This window comes from Balaenoptera borealis (genome assembly GCF_965194805.1).
Source record: "Balaenoptera borealis genome assembly, chromosome: 17".
Classification (NCBI taxonomy): domain Eukaryota; kingdom Metazoa; phylum Chordata; class Mammalia; order Artiodactyla; family Balaenopteridae; genus Balaenoptera; species Balaenoptera borealis.
Genome location: NC_138876.1, coordinates 6,954,979 through 6,969,181, shown reverse-complemented (window position 1 = coordinate 6,969,181; position 14,203 = coordinate 6,954,979). Strand labels below are relative to the sequence as shown.

The following is a 14,203-nucleotide window of genomic DNA, read 5'->3' as shown; positions in this document are numbered from 1 at the left end:
CCAGAGCTGACCAGTGGGAGGCGGTACAGGTGATTAGGCAGAAGCAAGGGAACAGCTTTCCAGGCAGAGGGAATAGCATGTGCAAAGTCCCCAGGATGGGGACAGCAAGACATTGGTTGAGGAATTCCCAGAAGCCCAGTGTGGCAGGAGAGCCGGGCGATGGAGAGAGTGGTGGGACCAGGCACAGGGCCTGCGCTCAGAAGCAAGCTTCAGAAGTCCTTCCAGGGCCGGAAAGAGAAAACCAAATAGCGTATATTTACGCATATATGTGGAACCTAGAAAAATGGTACAGATGAACCAGTTTGCAGGGCAGAAATAGAGACACAGATGCAGAGAACAAACGTATGGACACCAAGAGGGGAAAGTGGCAGCAGGGGGGTGGTGGTGGGATGAATTGGGAGATTGGGATTGACATGTATACACTGATATGTATAAAATAGATAACTAATAAGAACCTGCTGTATAAAAAAATAAACAAAATAAAATTCAAAAATTCAAAAAAAAAAAAGTCCTTCCAGGAAAAAAGCCAACAGGCACAGCTGAGCCTGCTAAGAGTCACCGAAATCAAAAACACCTTCAGGAGGTACAGGGTGGGTATGACTCCAGGGGACAGTTCACGGTGAGCTTGAGGGGGATAGAGCTGAAGCCACTCCCCTTCCTTTTATACTGTGAAGTCCATTGGGGGCCATCCTGAACGGCCTCAAGATGGACAACTCCATAGACCCCGGCCGGGTCTGCAACCTGTAAATATCTATCAAGAATATTCTTGTTACCCGAAAACTGGGTTCACCTCTTGGTGGGTGTCAAGCCAAATCGCAGGAGAAGGAAGGATTTATTACTTGCAGCAAGTGAGGACAATATCGGGGAGCTTTCCCAAAGCACTGTCTCTCCAAACAGCTGTATTGGGGAAGTCTTAAGCTAAGGGTACACGCATGTCCATGAAGGAGGCTGGGCTGTCAACAGAGTCAGAGCTTTAGTTGACTGAAGTCAGGAGGGTCAGAAAAGGTCAACATCATCACCTCTTAGGTTCCAGTTGATCTGGGGTTGAGCGCTTCAGGCTAATCTTTACCATACCATTGAAACAGATTGGGAGTCTTCACAACTGATACATTATCTTTGCTGTTGTTACTTCTCTTGCCGGTAACAGTTTGTTCCTGAATTCTTTTGTTCCCTTAAGATCATGAATTACTGAGACCTGTTCCAGGGCAAGCACTGTGGCCAGGCTTAGATCACAAAATGGCTTAGGCGAAAAATGGCTTCTCTTCTGTCAAGAAAGCCATGCCTGGTTCCAAAAAAAAAGGTATCAAGTATGTACAGATTGGGAGTCAAAAGTGTGTGTAGGTGTGTGCATGTTAGGGTAGCATGGGGGTAAGGAATGGAGATGAAAATTCTAGGTAGCTGTAATCAGACAAGAAGAGCCAGGATTTGGAATTGGGAGATCTGAGTCTGCCACTGGTTAGCTATGTAACCTTGTGCAGGTCACAGCACTGTCAGAGCCTCGGTTTCTTCTTCTATAAAATGGGGATAAGGGCAATCCCACCCTGGGGTGTTGTGAGGGTCAGAGGCATGCATTCCTCATCTTCTGGGTACTAAAGACCACACCCCACGATGAGGATCAGAGATCGGGGAACAGCCTCTGCCTTAGAGGAGCTCACAGTCTAGGTCCTAGATGCTATGAAAGAAACAAGGAAATACATAGTTCCAAACAATGCGATGGGCACGGAGCAAGAGGAAAACGCGGGCATGATGGCACTGCACCTGGAGGCTGCACGCGTAGCACAGGCTGCTGGCTCCCTGTCCTTGGCCAGCTGTTCCAGCCCGAGCTCCCTGCCCGTCCTTGCCTGGAAGCTCTCTGCACACTAGAGCCTGCAGGCAGGAAGTCAGGAAGGATTACCACCAGCAGCTCTCAACCCGTGCATGGCAGCTTTGCATTAACACCAAACCCTGTGCCCTGAGTGGCCTGACTTCAAGGTGAGTGTTCCCCGATTTCTCAGAACTTCCCCCAGCAGGACCAAGGCCAGTTGCCCCCATGATGACTTGCTTATCATGCCCCCTCTTAGTGACTCCTTCCCTGCCTCATTTCATTTTCCCAATCTCTTAACAGTTCTTTCTGGGGTCATTTCCCAATAATCTCCTAGCACTCAAATCCTTGTCTGGGGGCCTGTTTCCCTGGAAACCCACTGGAAGGGGGGTGAGACAGAGTCTCTGGAATGAAGGCTCTGACCTGAGCTCATTGGGCTCTGACGGTAAACATGGTTGACCACCCCTAACTCCCGGGCACAGGTAAGGCATCCAAATTAGCATCACTATTAAAGGAAGAAATTGACCAAAGCCAGGTGGTTGAACCAAGGCATGTCCATGAACAATGTGTTACGGGTCCAATGACTGGAAGTGAGTCTACACCAAGAAATTAAAGAAAACAAACCTTTATACAGATAGTTTGAGAAGCCCAAGCTTAGAATGCCCCGTTCCCTTCTTAGCCATGCCTTTTTGTTTGTTTCTTGTGTCCACAAGCTAAACAACGGTACTTTGTCCCAAGTCTTTCCCAGGATAGGTCAATGCAGAGAAAAAATAAAGCACAAGGGCCCCTTGCATGGAATTTAGCCTCAGGCCTCCGGAACCATGGGATGCTCTGGCCTTAGGAAGGACCCTCTCCGGCCCCCAGCTTTCCAAGGGCTCCAGCTCACGTGCTACCCCTCGGGAGGGCTGGGAGCTGCATCAGCACAGCCTGTTAATCACCCCATGGCAGAGCCAAGCAAGCAGCTCTGGGAAGCCAATTAGTGGAACAATGTCTAGAAGACTGAGTACCGAACAACATCAGAGGCAAGGGTTGATGGCACCTTATCTACCAGAGCCAACCTGTTAGCATGGCTTTGAAGATGTTTCTAAGAATAGGGTGGAAAATTATTAACCTCGAATTGCAACCTTTCTCCACCCCTCCCCAACTACAGTATCCAACGCAGCCGGGGCCTTACACACAGTAGGTGCTCTGGAAAGTTTATAAATACATAAGAGAAAAATATGTTATGTTTCTATTTTTTTTCTTTTGATTTCCATCTTAGTTGAAGACCTTCTCTCTGATACAAAGAAGTAAATTTCAGATAATGTAGTTGGATGAGTGGGTAAGCACCTTATTTCATTCAAGTTGCAGCCCAGTTTTTTTTTTTGAGGAATTAAAAACAACTGTACTGTCTTACAAATCAAGTCTTCACAAGAACAGAAATGTGGCTCTAGAAACAATTTAAAGCCCACCTATCCCTTTACCAATCCCAAATTCTCCCCCATCGTCTCAAAAGGCTTGCAGATATTGTAAAAGACCTGGGCTTAGGGAACAAAAGTCCTTCTTGGTAGAAGCCTTCTCCATCTATATTGACTCTTTCCCATCAGAATTCAAACCAATTCTTGCTCCCCCCAAACACAGTCCCTCACCGTCCTCCTCCTCCTGTCTCTCCCTTTTTTTTTTTTTAAAGATTTAATTTTATTTATTTTTGGCTGCATTGGGTCTTCGTTGCTGCACGCGGGCTTTCTCTAGTTGCGGCGAGCAGGGGCTACTCTTCGTTGCGGTGCGCGGGCTTCTCATTGCGGTGGCTTCTCTTGTTGCAGAGCACTGGCTCTAGGCACGTGGGCTTCAGTAGTTGTGGCACATGGGCTCAGTAGTTGTGGCACACGGGCTTGCTCCGTGGCATGTGGGATCTTCCCAGACCAGGGCTCGAACCCGTGTCCCCTGCATTGGCAGGCGGATTCTTATCCACTGCACCACCAGGGAAGCCCCAGACAAAGTTCTTGAAAGAATGATGCTCCATCCTTACTCCGTACTGTACTTACCTGTCACATCACCTCGCTCTGGCTCCTGCCCCAATACTCCTCTGAAACTGCTCTGGCCAAGATCTCTGACAACCTCGTCAACCTTAAGTTGAATAAGCCCTTCTCAGGTCTCCACTGTACCTGCCTCTCCGCCGTGTTTAGTTCTTCTGACCCTCCCTTTTTCTCTCCTCTCTTCCTTGGCTCTTGTGACATCACACCCTCCCCATTTCCTCCCTGCCCCTGCACGGCTCCACTTCAGTTGGCTTTGCCAGTCTGCTCCTTTCTGGCTGTTTCTTAAATGTAAGTGTAGGTGTTTTCCAGGATTCTTTCCCACATCTTCTGTTCTCACCATTCACAATCTTTCTGGCAATGGAGACATTCACTGCAGATTCATTACCATCCATATGCAGATGCCTCCTAAAGCCATATTCAGTCTGGACCTCTCTTCTTAGCTCTGGACCCAGAAGCTTCCAGATCTAGACTGGTAGGGAGGTATGTGGGTCTAGACCTCAGAGCCTGCTTCTCCTCCTTGGCCTCCGCAGGATAGTGAAGATAATAGAACCCACTTATCTACTTCTTTCTACTCACCAAGCACCTGGGGAGCTATATCTCCACGAGGCTCTGCCAAAATTTACACTTCCTTTCCCTTCTGAGCAAAGAAGGACATTGATTTTTTTACTGCAATGCCATAGAAAATGCAGGCTCTCAAGAGAAAATGACAGGGATGGCCAAATGGGTTTCTCACTCCTGTACACACTTTCCATTGCCTGTAGTTATTGCAAAACATATTACTGCACATTTAGAGACTTAAAGCTGTACACATCTATTATCTCACACTTTCTGTGGGTCAGAAGTCTGGGCATGGGTTAACTGGGTTCCCTGGTCAGGGTCTCACCAGGCTAGAATCAAGGTGTCATCTGGGCTGGGGTCCCATCTGAGGTTCGGGGTCTTACGCTAAGCTCACTCATTGTTGACAGGAGTCAGTTCCTTGTGATTGTGTGGTTGAGACCCCCATTTTCTTGCTGGCTGTTGGCTGGGGCCCACTCGCAGTTCCTAGAAGCCTACAGTTCCTTGTCACGTTGCTCCCTCTCTAGGCCGGCTCATGTGGCAGACTAATTCTTCAAAGCCAGCAGGAGAATCTTTTGTACTTTAAATCTCTTCCTTATGAAGTACCAGGTCCCTTTAAAGGGCTCACCCGATTTGGTCAGACTCGCTCAAGATAAACTTCCTTTGGAGTAACTCAAAGACAGCTGGTTTGGGACCTTCACTGTATCTACCAAACCTCTTCCTCATTTTACCTAATAACCAAAATGAAACCCATCCTATTCACACTCCGGGGAAGGGGACTGTGCAAGGATATACACCAGGGGTCAAGAGTCTTGAGCCACTTTGGGATTCTGCCTAGCACATCTCCCTATTTTAATTCCTCCATGACATGCAATACCAAGTCATGTCCAGGTGTCACCTGCATTGCTCTTGTACTGTGCTGCGAGGGGTTGTGCAATCTGCCAAGCTTGCCTGGCTATGGACATGGATGCAGAAAGATTCTGCCCTGAGTCTACAGCTGAGCAAATATTCCAGCAAGGAGAGGGTTGACGTAAGTGTGAAAGATGGCTTTGAACCTGTTACTGTCTCCAGGACAGAAATGGCAAAAATGGGGGCTGATGATAACATGAAATCACAACTTTTTTTGCCTAATTTGGATAGTAAAAGTGCCAAGTACTCCCAATTTTTATAGAAAAATTCACCATAGGCAAACGTGATTTCTAGGCAAAGGAGATTTTATCAGGGGATAAAAATCTTTCTGCCTTGCAGGTTTGAGGACCTAAGATTCCACTGAAGTAATTTCCACAAGGGTTATCAATAAGAGCATTGTTTTATTTAATCATCAAAAAAGTTCTGTGAATTATATAGAAAATGGATATACAACAAGGTCCTACTGTATAGCACAGGGACCTATATTCAATATTCGGTGATGAAACATAATGGAAAAGAATATTAAAAAAATAATATATGTATGTATAATATATATATAAAAATCACTTTGCTGTGCAGCAGAAATTAACACATTGTAAATCAACTACATTTCAATTAAAAATAAAGCCCTGTGAGACGAGTATGTTACTATTCCTATTTTATAAATAAGGAAACCAAAGCTCAGAGAGGTTAAGTAACTTGCTCAAAGTCACAGAGCTATTAAGTATAGAAAGATAGGATTGATGGCAGGTCTGTATGGTTCCCAAGCCCTTGCCGGTTACCATTCATGAGGTATTATCCCTCGTTCTTACCTCGGTCCCTGTGCATGTGCTCTTCTGGGTCCCTTGTGCCCAATACTTCACAGGGATGCCCCTTCCATGTTGCATTGGCCCAAACTGTAGAAGTTCTTTCTTAATCTGAAATCTACCATTCTATGAAATTTCTCTGAATTCTACCCTTTGCAGCACGTTGGAAAAGCAACCAACCAACCAATGAAAATAACTTCCTCCTTCTGATAGCCATCCAAATATTTAAAGACGGCTCCCAGGTTCCCTCTAAGGTGAAATATTCTCAGGTCTTCTCACATGGCTTGATTTCCAGATCATCCATAATCCCACTTGTCCTCTGCTCATTTCTTGGTTTATCATTTCCCTCTCAAAATGAGACACTCCAAATTGAAGAGTATTTCTGCTCTGTCTAGTGAGTCTAGAACACTGTGAGACCATCACCCACCTGATGTGGACACTATGCTTGTATTAATACAGCCTAAAATCACATTAGCTTTGCACGTGGCCACATCACATTGTTGGCTCAAATGTAGACTGCACTTGGCTAAAACTTTGGGTCTTTCCCAACTACACTGATGTCAAGTCAGATTGTCTCAATCCTGACCTTGTGTTGCTGAACTTTTTCTAACCTACTGTTTTTCAATAGTTTCAGTCCTCTTTTGGAACACGTTTAAACCCTTCTACGTGTGAGTCTGCAGTGCAAGGTATAAACTCTTCTTCCAGTTCTGGGTCACATGTACAGTTGATAAGTACGTTTTCTTCCTCTTAATCCAGATATTTATCAAGTGTTATATGGGCAGGCTGAAGCATTGAGTTCTTTGAGGTTGGCATGACAATTTTAGTAACCTGACAGCTTTTAAAAAACATTAACTTCTTAATTGAACCAGCACCCATGCCTTGTGAACATTGAGATGTGGTATGTCTGTGACATTCTCTTTATCCATGAACCTAGTAACTATCTTAAAAATGGAAATAAGACTAACGAGAAAAAATTTCCCGAGAAAAACCATGCTGATTTTTAATCATTACTAACGATCACAAACCATGTGCTAACATTCATAGCCTACTGCTTTTAGAGGATTGATGCTATTATAATTTGTTCCTGGAGTATACCTTCTTCACTTTTCTAAAGATCATTAGACTGTTTGGAAACCGTGCTTAAGCATTCTTTCTGAAATTTCATTCATGTAAATAATTGGCTTAAATGAATATTTTTCCTAATAGATTTTCTAAAAAATTCAACACTTCTCCAAAACACCAAATCGGCAAAGTCCTAACAAGGTTTCCGACTACTATTATTTATAACACACATACCTCCAAAAGACAGCTAAATATACCAAGCTTGTGAAATACATTTATGGAACTTACAACTGTGAAGAACCAAATCAGGTAAATCACAGCCTCCAGGTCAGCAGGGATGGAATCTAGGCCACTCGTTTTACTTCTTATTTTGAGATAATCTTTTCCGCACTCTTTCTGGGGCCCTGGAATTTTGTGCTTTTAATTCCTTTTTTATCATAATGAGGCATCATCATTATATTAGGCTCTGAGTAAACCAAAGGAAATGTAAATTAGTCTGAAGCATCTCTGGTCTCTGGTGCTGGTTGAAAGCCGCTTGGGCTTCAGTCTGGATGAAGTCCAGAATTAATGAAAGGTGGATGACAATGATCAAAGCTTATTTCTGACAATGAATATGCCTGGTGTGTTTGGATAGTTAAATTTGTCCACTTTACTATAATATCATATTTCATTGCATCTTAAAAAATCTGGGATTTGAGGTAGTTTTTTTAAAGCATTTTGAAGTTTAAAATACGTTATGTACACAAAGCATAAAATGTACGTATAGAGTTGAATAAATTATTGTAAAGTGAGCACCCATGCAATCACCCCTGGGCCAAGACACTGACTCTTCTGCACCCCAGGAGTCCCCTCTATATTCTACCGATGGCCGTGTTCTTGCTGTGTCCTCACATGACACAGAGAGACAGAGAGACAGGGAGAGATCTTTGTTCTCTCCTTATAAGGACACTATCCCATGATGAGGACCCCATCCTCATGACCTCATCTAAAAGTAATCACCTCCCAAAGGCCCCATCATATGGTAGTTCTATTTTTAGTTTTTTAAGGCTTCTCTATACTATTCTCCACAGAGGCTGTATCAATTTACATTCCCACCAACAGTGCAAGAGGGTTCCCTTTTCTCCATACCCTTTCCAGCATTTATTGTTTGTAGATTTTCTGATGATGCCCATTCTAACCGCTGTGAGGCGATACCTCATTGTAGTTTTGATTTGCATTTCTCTAATAATTAGTGATGTTGAGCAGCTTTTCATGTGCCTCTTGGCCATCTGCATGTCTTCTTTGGTGAAATGTCTATTTAGGTCTTCCGCCCATTTTTTAATTGGGTTGTTTGCTTTTTTGATATTGCGCTCCATGAGGTCATACAGAGTGAACTAAGTCAGAAAGAGAAAAACAAGTATCGTATATTAACGCATATATGTGGAATCTAGAAAAATGGTACAGACGAACCTATTCGCAGGGCAGGAATAGAAACGCAGATGTAGAGAATGGACATGTGGACACAGAGGGGGAAGGGGAGGGTAGGATGAATTGGGAGATTAGGTTTGACATAAATACACTACTATGTGTAAAATAGTGGGAACTTGCTGTATAGCACAGGGAGCTCAGCTCAGTGCTCTGTGATGACCTAGCTGGGTGGGAATGGGGTGGGGGGAGGGAGGTCCAACAGGGAGGGGATATATGTATACATACAGCTGATTCACTTCACTGTACAGCAGAAACTAACACAACATTGTAAAGCAGTTATACTCCAATAAAAAAAAATTTTTTTTTAAAGTAATCACCTCTCAAGGGCCCCATCTCCAAATACAATCACACTGGGGGTTAAGGTTTCAGCCTATGAATTTTGGGAGACACAATTCAGTCCATAGCTCTGAGCAAAGAGGATAAAGTTTTATAATGACTATTTGGCCATTTGTCCAGCATTCTGCTCCAGTACAGCACCTATGGTAGCAGGAATATGTTCAAAACAAGGTATCCTGCACATAAAAATCTATGTACATTTTGTATGGGTGGAAGCGAGGGAAATGCAAAATTGAGGAGTGTTGAGAAATGAGGGAGAGAGACAGGCAAAAGCCAGTTTGGGGGTGGGGTGGGGGTCCCGCATTTACAAAACAGTAGGGATTTTATCTCCTGAATGATTGGGAGCATGAAAAAATAGAGTCAATGATATAGTCACACATGCTTGGCTGTTAGCTTTAAGAACTATAAAAATGTTCATCCTAATGATCCCACTTTGGGGAATTTATCCTAAGAAAATAAACCAGAAGATCAAGAGAAGTAGGTACACAAAGACGTTTATCACATTATTTACCATAATAAAAACTGGGAGAAATCCACAAAGGAATACTTAAGTAGTTATTAAGTAAATGTTTGTTGAGTGAACCAATAAATTCTTGCTAATATAAAGTGACAATTAAACCAGCGAAGTCCAGGTTAACAGAATGGAAAAACCTTTGAAGTAGGTCAAATAAACAAAATATAAAATTATAACTACACAATAGTACAACTCTGTAAATACAGTGACAAAAGATGGACAAAACTAGGAGTAAATACAGATAAAGATGACCACAGACTATTTGTTAGGTTGGTGCAATTATGTGCCACCGACGTATCATGTCTACAAAAGATACTGCCATTTTACAAATAAAAAACAACCCATCTTGTGAAAGGTAATCTGGTCAGCTTGACTGCAGTCACAACCTCACAGGGTAGCCTTTGTTTGTAGCCAGCCTGAATAAACACTTGGCTTTCAGTGACACAAGTGAATTGATGAAATACTTGGGGTCAATACAGTGGAAAGAAGGATGTGTTTTATAATGAAGCACAGAACAACGTGGTACCTGGGGAAGCAGGGTAAAGGAGGAAGAGGATTTGAGCTGTTAAATGAACTACATGCTTCAGGACAAATCATCCATTATCTCCCATGAGCAGGATGAGAAATAGGAACCTAAACAGTGTGATGATGGCTGAGCAGAACTGTGCTTATCTTCCCTGGAAACAAATACTGGAAAGAAAGAGAACCAGATACTTGGCACTAGTTAAGACATTAGTGGATTGTGCCATTATAGCTCATCGGGTAATATGTTCCCTCACGGTAGAGCTGTAGAATTTCAGAGCTAGAAAAGGGGTTAGGTGATTCAGCCAAGGTCACACAGTTGATGTTTAACACTGAAATAGAAACACAGCCTCTCTGCTAATGGGTGGGGTTGTGTTCATGTCTTGCTAGTTGTTTGGCATAAGGTGTCCAGCACTGGAGCTTGCTGGTTGTTGAGTGGAGCTGGGTCATAGCGTTGAGATGAGATCTCTGGGAGAGCTTTTGCCGTTTGATATTATGTGGGGCTGGGAGGTCTCTGGTGGACCAATGTCCTGAACTCGGCTCTCCCACCGCAGAGGCTCAGGCCTGACACCCGGCTGAAGCACCAAGACACTATTTACAATAGCCAGGACATGGAAGCAACCTAAGTGTCCATTGCCAGATGAATGGATAAAGAAGATGTGGCATATATATACAATGGAATATTACTCAGCCATAAAAAGAAACGAAATTGAGTTATTTGCAGTGAGGTGGATGGACCTAGAGTCTGTCATACAGAGTGAAGTAAGTCAGAAAGAGAAAAACAGATACTGTATGCTAACACATAGATATGGAATCTAAAAAAAAAAAAAAGGTTCTGAAGAACCTGGGGGCAGGACAGGAATAAAGACGTAGACATAGAGAATGGACTTGAGGATACGGGGAGGGGGAGGGGTGGGCTGGGACGAGGTGAGAGAGTGGCATGGACATATATACACTAACAAATGTAGAATGGATGCCTTGTGGGAAGCAGCCGCATAGCACAGGGAGATCAGCTTGGTGCTTTGTGACCACCTAGAGGGGCGGGATAGGGAGGGTGGGAGGGAGACGCAAGAGGGAGGGGATATGGGGATATGTGTATACATATAGCTGATTCACTTTGTTATACAGCAGAAGCTAACGCACCATTGTAGAGCAATTATACTCCAATAAATACGTTAAAAAAAATACTTCATAGAAGTAAAAAAAAAAAAAGAAGATCTTTAAAGGAGTTTTATTAGCTGAACTTGTGGGCATTTTTGGAGCATATTTTTTCTTTAAAAAGATGAACACAAGACAAGGTTTCAGGCAAACAATGAGCAAGAAATTCCCCTTCATCTTGGAAGTTCATTACAAATCCACTGAACACTCTGGAATGTATGGAATCAGAGAGCAAGATCCAGAAAAGTGGCTGAACGGCAAAAATTAGGAATTTGCCCATTGATCAAGGTTTGCCCTCTTTCATAGTATCAGGCAAGATTAAAATTCCAAAGTTGACATGGATGGACTTCAGAATATTTAAGGTTAAATGTAAAGTCTAAGTCAGAGGTTTTATTCTTTGGACTAACTGTGAAGAAATTGATGGAAGATTTTTTTATTATGTTATAAATGGAGTTTTATTTACTACTCAAAGTAAAGTGGTTCTCCTTAAAAAACAAAACAAAAAAACTCCCTGTAATTCTGAATACATAAACCTTTCAAAATAGATAAAATAGTAAGACATCTATTTTTAATATTTATTACATTTTTTCTTTTCCATTATAGTTTATTACAAGATACTGAGTATATAGTGCCCTGTGCTATACAGTAGGACCTTGTTGTTTATCTAATTTATTCCCCTCTCCTTTCCCCTTTGGTAACCATAGGTTTGTTTTCTATGTCTGTGAGTCTGTTTCTGTTTTGTAAATAAGTTCATTAATATTTATTACATTTTAACTCATATTTAAAATCACATTATCTAAAAATATATTAACTAGAAATATCGCTTTTATCCATTTTCACTTTACCTGAAACAATATTTACACTCTACATCAATGTCTCTGGTACTACTAGAGCCACTTTGGAATACAATTTGTCATAAAAAAAGAAAAAAAAAAGAAACACAGGCTTCAGAGTCAGAGGGACCGAGTCTCAAACTCCAGAATCACTGCTTTCTCACTATCTCAATTATGCACTCCCTCAAACTACAACTCCACCACAACATGTCAAGGGCTGTCATCCTCTCCCTACCACCAGTGAAGGGGTCCTCACTGCCAGCTGGTCAGCAAGTGGTCCATCTCTAAAATCTCATTTTATTTTTAATTGATGTCCCGTTGATTTACAATGTTGTGTTAGTTTCTGGTGTACAGCAAAGTGATTCAGTTATGTATGTATTTTTTCAGACTCTTTTCCATTATAGTTCATTACAAGATATTGAATATAGTTCCCTCTGCTATACAGTAGGTCCTTGTTGTTCATTTCACATATAGTAGTTTGTATCTGCTAATCCCAAACTCCTAGTTTATCCCTCCCCTCCACCCCACCCCCCTTTCCCCTTTGAGAACCATAAGGTTGTTTTCTATGTCTGTGAGTCTGTTTCTGTTTTGTAAATAAGTTCCTTCGTATCATTTTTTTGATTCCACATATAGGTGATATCCTATGATATTTGTCTTCCTCTGTCTGGTTTACTTCATTTAGTATGATAATCTCTAGGTCCATCTATGTTTCTGCAAATGGCATTATTTCATTCTTTTTTTTATGGCTAAGTGAAATCCCATTTCAGAGTCGGCTTCCCAGGACCACTTCCAGTACCAACTGCCTCAGGCTGAGATCCCTGCAGACAGACTCTGAGATGCGGAGTTGCATGTTGAAAGTTTGTAAGGAAGGAAGGAACGATGGCAGGAAAGGGTGGAGGGAGAAGTTGGGAAAACTGACATTGGCCGTGAATTGGGATGGGATACCGGTGACAGGGGGCATACTCCTGGTATAATATTTCTGGCACTAGAGAGGCATGAGGAAAATGGTAACTAGAGAGAGAGTGGAATTGGCTGCTGCAGAGTACCACTGATTTAATGGAAAGAGGATATAGGTTCAGGGTGAGATAAGGAGAAGGGCTCCTATTCTGAGGAGTGAATTGCAGCAGACAGGTTGTGGGGCTGAAGGTGCAGTGGCTGCTTCCTGATTATGCTGGTTTCCCCCTCGACCAGGACAGTGGCAACTGAGGCTCTGGAGCCGCCAGCTCCCTTGGCAGCTCAGGTCGGCAGTGTGGCTTTGGTTATTGCTCCTGGAAGCTCATGCCAGATCTATTTCTTTAGCCCTCCCAAAGATTCTGCCAACTGAAGGCTGGTCAATTCCAACCCAAGTCTGTTGGATTTGAAAACCCAAGTTCTGTCCTCAACACGTCGTGGTGACTGGGAGGACTGAGCTTTCATTACCTAAAATGAACTAAGTCAAGGAAAAGACACATAGTTGGAGGGCGCTGGAGGGGGAAATGTGCTCAGTTGTAGGCACAAGGAACTTGAAATAAGACAGCTGATGGGACCATCTAGCAGAAATTTGAGGGTGAGGGGATTGGCTCTTATTAGAGAGCCTGGGACTAAAAATGTAGATTTTGAATTCTCCTAGAAGTGATGGTTGACAGCTTGGTCCTGGGTATGATTGCCTAGGAAGAGTGTAGGAAGAGAAAAGGGCTGAGAGGAGGACTCTAGGCAAGGAAAAGGATGCAGTGGAAAAAATAAAAGCAGCCATTTGGGGATAAAATACTTGGGTTCAAGTCCTGGCTCTACATCATACTAGCTGTGTGATGTTGGGCAAGTTACTTGACCTCTCTGTGCTCAGTTTAGGAGAGAGCTTTAAGCATCTCACACTCCTGGCTCTAATCTTTGGTTCTGTTTGGAGGAGAGTAGAGAAGTTGCTTGTTGCCTCATATCTGCAAAATGGCTTTTCATGCCTCTGGCCATTGTGTCTTCACATAACTGTGTTCAAGACAGGAAGAAAAGAAAGAGATTGAGTGGGAAAGAGGGCCCTTCTTTAATTTGGAGTCAGCTTTTCTCGATATTCTTCAGCAAATGTGTTCTCAAGTCTCATTGGTCAGGATCGGGTTGCATGGTCACCCTCAGTTGCATGGCAGGCTGGGAACAAGCCAAGTTTATTACTCTCTTGGAGCTTTATTCTTGCTGGTCTCCTTAGAATGTTCTACCTCCAGATTTGGAACGGCTTGCTCCCTCATTTCACTTAGGTC

At 43.0% G+C, this 14,203-nt stretch overlaps 1 protein-coding gene across 4 annotated transcripts in view; it reads right to left on the bottom strand.

Annotated features, from left to right (window-relative positions):
- The window catches only part of LOC309615261 (uncharacterized protein), an 85,052-nt gene that overhangs the window by 3,431 nt on the left and 67,418 nt on the right, over window positions 1-14,203 (bottom strand). Inside the window, exon 8 of one of the 4 annotated variants that reach the window (XR_014236666.1) lies at window positions 1,759-8,521. The exons of 2 other annotated variants lie outside the window; for them this stretch is intronic. The gene's annotated coding sequence lies outside the window, so the exon portion shown is untranslated. Of the gene's footprint in view, window positions 1-1,758; window positions 8,522-11,425; window positions 13,938-14,203 lie in introns of those variants that run through there. One more of the 4 variants, XR_014236667.1, reaches the window with a different exon arrangement.